We start from the raw sequence: 5,774 nt of genomic DNA on the forward strand, positions 1-5,774 counted from the left end.
GAGGGCAAGACCTGGAGGGCGCGTTTTCAAGGAAGTGTGGCCCGCAGATGGGAGTGGGTGGGTGAGAAGATGGGGAGGATGCTGGGGAGGTCTGAGGGGTTTGGTCCTAGAGGGCCGGAAGGTGGCCCTCCTCCAGCAGCACATCGGGAATCTGCAGAATTGGCGCAGGGGAGCTCTGTGACCATGCCAGGATTTAGAGAGCAGATCCAGCAGCAGGGTAGAGAACTGACCACAGGGAAGCAACCTGGGGCTGGAGAGACCAGGGGAGATTATAGCAGTGCAGGAGGCCCCACTGGCCGGGGAGACCCCTGCCCATCCCCACCCCCCAACCTTTGTTCAGATTGCTGTTCAGATTGGAGCACCTCCTCCTGGCCCGGCGCTGTTCTAAGCACTGCACAATTATTAACTCATTTTATCCTCACAGTGTGTGAGGTGCTTTGCCTTTCCCCCTCCTATTTTACTAATGAAACCGAGTCACAGAGAAGGTAATTAATTTGTTCCGAGTCATGCAGATAGTACTAGAGCCAAAATCAAGCCCATTGTCTGGCTCCAGAATAGACCTTGCTACTCTCAAGAGGAGAGGAGGGGGGAAGAGCAGGAGAGGAGGGCAGAGGGGGTCAGGAAATGGCAGGTAAGGGAGGATGAAGGGAGACAGCTGTCCTGGGCCCTGAGCAGCCATCTGCAGTCCAGCAGCCTGGCATCCCTTCAGTATCCAGGGTCTGTTTTGGTCTCAGCAATGCTTAGGAGGTTGGGGTACCAGCTGTTGCCCAATGCTGAAAACAGAGGGGGAAGAGTTAAGGATTAAGAGAATTTTCCAGGCTGGATTCGAGGCTGACAGTCCATTATCCACCAGTGTGTTCAGATTAGCAGGCGTGTATGTCGGTTGGGCTGGAAGAGCTGAATCCCAATGTTAGTTATAAAGCAGGATCTCTGCCTTGACTTCCTCTCCTGTAACACTAGGCGGGGAGACTCCAGGGGTGCACAGAGCCCTGGATGGTGGCAGGAAGGGGAGAAGCTGCGGACGAGGGTACCCTCCTGGTCCTGGGCCAGGTCCTGCATGTCTAACCTCTGCCTTTTTGAGGCTGTCTGGGTGGGGCCTGGCAGAGTTAGGTTCCCATCTATGGGCCTTACCCAAAAGGAGGCAGCTCCTCCAGCTCCCATTCCTCTCTCTAAGCCAGGACTGGCCCAGTTGAACAGGCAGTAGGAGATAGGTTTTTAAGTCTGAGACTCTCAAACTGGCTAAATGTAGGTTTGAAACCCAGCCATCCCTTTGGGCAAAGCACTTGATTTCCTTTAACTTTAGAGAAAGGTAAGATGAGAGATAACTGGTGCTTTGCTCCTGGGGCTGTGGTGAGGATAAATAATGATGATTGTTTCTGGGGGGTGACACCTCTCACTCCTGGGTCTCTCACCCAATTGTGTGCCCTGTTCTCTATCCCCCAGTGTCCCCGAGGTCCCCTGTTATGAGTGTCCATAATGCCTTAGGGTATTTCTGCTTAGTATCAGCACACAAGCCTGCTCTGAACTGCTTGGGAGCTCAATGAGGGCTGGGACAATCTACCTATGGTCGTGCACTGCATCCCGATGTTTCGGTCAGTGACAGAGGGGATATTCGGCGATGGTCCCATCAGAGCACAGTGGAGCTGAAGTGTTTCTATCACCTGGTATTTTTACTGTACTTTTCTGTGTTTAGATACTCACATATGTACCATTGTGTTATTGTTGCCTACGGTATTCATACAGGAACTTGCCGTGCTGGTTTGCAGCCTGGGAGCCATAGCTTATACCGGAGCGCCTAGGTGTGTCATAGGTTATATCATCTAAATTTGTGTAAGCAGATTTAGTGAGATTAGCACAAGGATGAAATCACTTAATGCATTTCTCAGAATGTTTCCCCTCTGTTAAGTGATACATGTCTGAATTTTCTTCACCACCAGACTTTCTCATGCCCTCTGGTGTGCTTGGCACTAGATAGGTATTCTATAAAAATCGTGGAATTAATGAATGAATGAGCAATCAACCCTACAATAAAGGGCCCATCATTCTGTCCATCTTGTAAAGGTAACCTGATCAGACCAGGGGAGTAACTTACGAGACCGCTAAGCCCTTCTGTGTGTCCACAGCTGTGCTAAGAGCTTCACAGATTTGCCACATGCTGTGCTCAAAGGAGCCATTCTTTGAGTGGCAACTGAGGCTCAGGGAAGGGCTGTCACAAAGCTGGTTTTTGGGAAGTAGCGGAGCTGGTATCCAGAAACTCATTGCTGGCGTTCAGGCCACTGGAGGAAGTGACCTAGAAGAATGATTTGAGGGGGGATCTGAGGTGTGGGTCAGGTTTTGGGGTGACCCACCTCTTGGGGTGCTCTTGAGGGAACTCTACGCTAAAGGACATGGGACTGGTGTGTTCTGAGTGGCCACAAATTCAGAGACCCAGACTAGGATGGTGTTCTTGTGGCAAGGGGTGGGGAGGGCATGGGGACAGCCTGTGCGAAGGCTCCACAGTGGAGCTAAGCCAGGCACATTGCAGGGAGGGCGAAGGTGGCCACAGCTGGTCAGAGCTGAACAGGCCCTTGGGGAACTCATCCAGGTCCCCACACTACTCTCTCATGTTACAGATGGGGACGCTGAGGACCTGAGAGATGTTCTGCACTTAGCACGTGGCAGAGGCAAGTCTGGGGGCTTTTCCCTAGTCCCCAGGGCCGTGGTCTCCGGGCTTTGTTGAGGATCCTCTTAGGAGCAGCCTTCACCACCATTCGAGGCTTAGCCTTGCTTCAGGGTCCTGCTGGAGCCTACTACATGCTCTACTTTTGTCTGATCCTAAAATTTCCTTTAGCTGCTATGGAAATATTTGTGTCTGTGCAAACTGTACATGAGATAATTCATACAGCATTGTTTATAACAGCAAATATTGGGAAGGACCCAAGTGTCCATCAGTGGGAGACTGGCCAAATAAATCATGGGACTTCCTGACAACAGAGTGGCCCATGGCAGGAAGCTCTCTATGTCCTCATACAGAAAGGCCTCTCCAGGGAAAAGACGGGGACAGAACAGGGGGTGAAGCAGGGAAGAAAGGGCGAGAGTAACCTCAATTTTTTATGTGTTATATACACGTAAATGTTGGAAGCTGACATAAGAAAACCATCGATTACTGAGAGGACACTGGACAGAAGGAGGACAAAGATGGGAGGCTTCATTAGTGTAATTTTTCTGAACCATGTGAATGTATTAACCTATTAATAAACTAAAATAATAATGAGGACAGCTGCTCCTCAGCTCCTGCTGTATATTGTAAAATGGGAATTGGCAATTAGCATGGTCAGATTCATGAGAACTCAGAAATCTGGACTTTACTGGAAAATGTCTTGATTTTCAAACATTGGCTCCAATTTTTCTCAAATATTTCTCAGGCCAAGACATGAAGCAGTGGGTCAGACATGGCCTGAAGGCCACTGGCTTTCAGCCTCACCCTAACGGCTCCCAGCTCCCAGCACAGGCGCCCTCAGTTCCCAGGTCTCCCACCCCCATACGGGCAGCTGGGAGACAGGAAAGCATCTTGCCCTGCCCATCTCTTGGTGCCCTTCAACCCCTGCCCCTTGGGGATGACGTTTGGGGCTTTTAACTCAGGATCTGGAAGGCGGAGAGGGGTTGCGAACTGTCAGCTAATTCTCTCCTCTGGGGCCCTGCATGCATCAGGCCCAGCTGCCTCCTGCTGCCCACCCATCTGTCCCTGGGAGGTGGGGACAAGAGTGGGGCTGGCAGTGATGGGGATGGGCAGGAGGCCCCATCTGATGTTGGGCTCTGTTCAGATGCAGAATCCAAGAGGCAAAGCCCAGAGACTATGAGAGAAGAAAAACAGCGGCTGGCTGCAGCTAGTTGGTGGGTGCATGGTAATTCACCAAACCACGAAATTCCCCAGCTGGAGAGGCCCTCAGGGGACATCTCCTCCCACTCCCTTGCTGACAGATGGGGAGACCAGCTCCTGCCCACACTACACTGCCCCCGGCCAAGACCTTGTGTCCCCGCCCCCTCACTGCAGCCCCTCTTACCCTGCCTAAGGTTCATTCTCCACCCTCAGCTAGGGGAGCCTTTAAAACGGGTTTTTTAAGTGTGTTTAAGAGGCATAGACACAGAGAGAAACAGAAACAGAGACAAAGAGCTCTCATCTGCTGGTTCATTCCCCAAATGCCCAAGCTGGGGACGCAATGCAGGTCTCCCAATTACTCAAGCCATCACCTGCTGCCCCCAGGGTCTGCACCGGTGGGAAACTGGAGTCAGGAGCCAGAATGGAGTATCAAACTCAGGTACTCCGACAGGTCCACAGTGCAGCCAACAGCCAGTCCTGAGTCTGCCATCACCTGCCTGGGTGACCCTGCGCAGACCACCTCACCACTCCCAGCCTCAGTTTCCTTACTTGTAAAACAAGCGGATTTTTTTTTTTTAAGATTTATCTTTATTTATTTGAAAGGCCAAGTTACAGAGAAGGGGGGATAGACAGAGAGAGGTCTTCCATCTACTGGTTCACTCCCCAGACGGCTGCAATAGCCAGGGCTGGGCCAGACCAAAGCCAGGAGCCAGGAGCTTCATCTGAATCTCCCATGTGGATGCAGGGGCCCAAGCACTCAGGCCATCTTCTACTGCTTTCCCAGGCCACAGCAGAGAGCTGGATAGGAAATGGAGCAGCTGGCACTCAAACCAGCACCCATATGGGATGCTAGTGCTGCAGGCAGCGGCTTAATCCAGTACGCCACAGTGCCAGCCCCCAAACAAGGAAATCACTCATTTTGGAACCCACCAATTCTGAGCTATCTTCTCTATTCCAATGTCTCTTTCGTCCCCCATGGAATCCAGAAGTCCTTTAAAAGGACTGAATTGTATTTATTTGTTCATTGAACAGTTAATACATTTGTATGGTTCAAAACTCAAAGGTGGAGAGGGGACACATTAAAAAGTGTCTCTCCTGCCTGTCTCCGGCCACAGCTCCCCTCCCCGAAGCAATCCATGGCGCACACTTCTTGTAGGTGTCTCTCTTCCTTTCTCCTTCTCTGCTTGTCTCTTCTCACTCTCATCTACCTGTCCCACCACTTTTTGACAAACGGTAACTTAATTACATTCAGTGCGGGGTGTTGCCTCTCCTCCACCCCAAGGAAACAGCATCTTGGGAGATTACTCTGTATCAGTGCACCCTGCTCCTCTCTCTCAGCCTCTGGGCTTGGATGGCCACGCCCTGCTTCACCAGTCCCCTACGTGATGGGCAGTGTGTGCTTGTTCCCAGTCTGTATCAAGAACACGGCAGGCGGCCACGGTTCACTAGGCTAATCCTCCGCCTGTGGCGCTGGCACACCCGGTTCTAGTCCCAGTCAGGGCGCCAGATTCTGTCCCGGTCGCTCCTCTTCCAGGCCAGCTCTCTGCTGTGGCCCGGGAAGTGCAGTGGAGGATGGCCCAAGTGCTTGGGCCCTGCACCCCATGGGAGACCAGGAGAAGCACCTGGCTCCTGCCTTCGGGTCAGCGTGGTGCGCCGGCCGCAGCTCACCAGCCGCAGCGGCCATTGGAGGGTGAGCCAACGGCAAAGGAAGACCTTTATCTCTGTCTCTCTCTCTCACTGTCACTCTGCCTGTCAAAAACAAACAAACAAACAAAAAAGCCGGCAGGTAGTAACTTCATGGACACATCATTTGGCTCTCTGTAGAATAAATTCCTAGCAATGGACTTGCTGATTGAACAGTACATGTGTTGATAGATGCCCTCAGTAGAAACTGTGCCCATTTATCCTCCACACA

This window comes from Oryctolagus cuniculus, chromosome 11 (genome assembly GCF_964237555.1).
Source record: "Oryctolagus cuniculus chromosome 11, mOryCun1.1, whole genome shotgun sequence".
Taxonomy (NCBI): Eukaryota; Metazoa; Chordata; class Mammalia; order Lagomorpha; family Leporidae; genus Oryctolagus; species Oryctolagus cuniculus.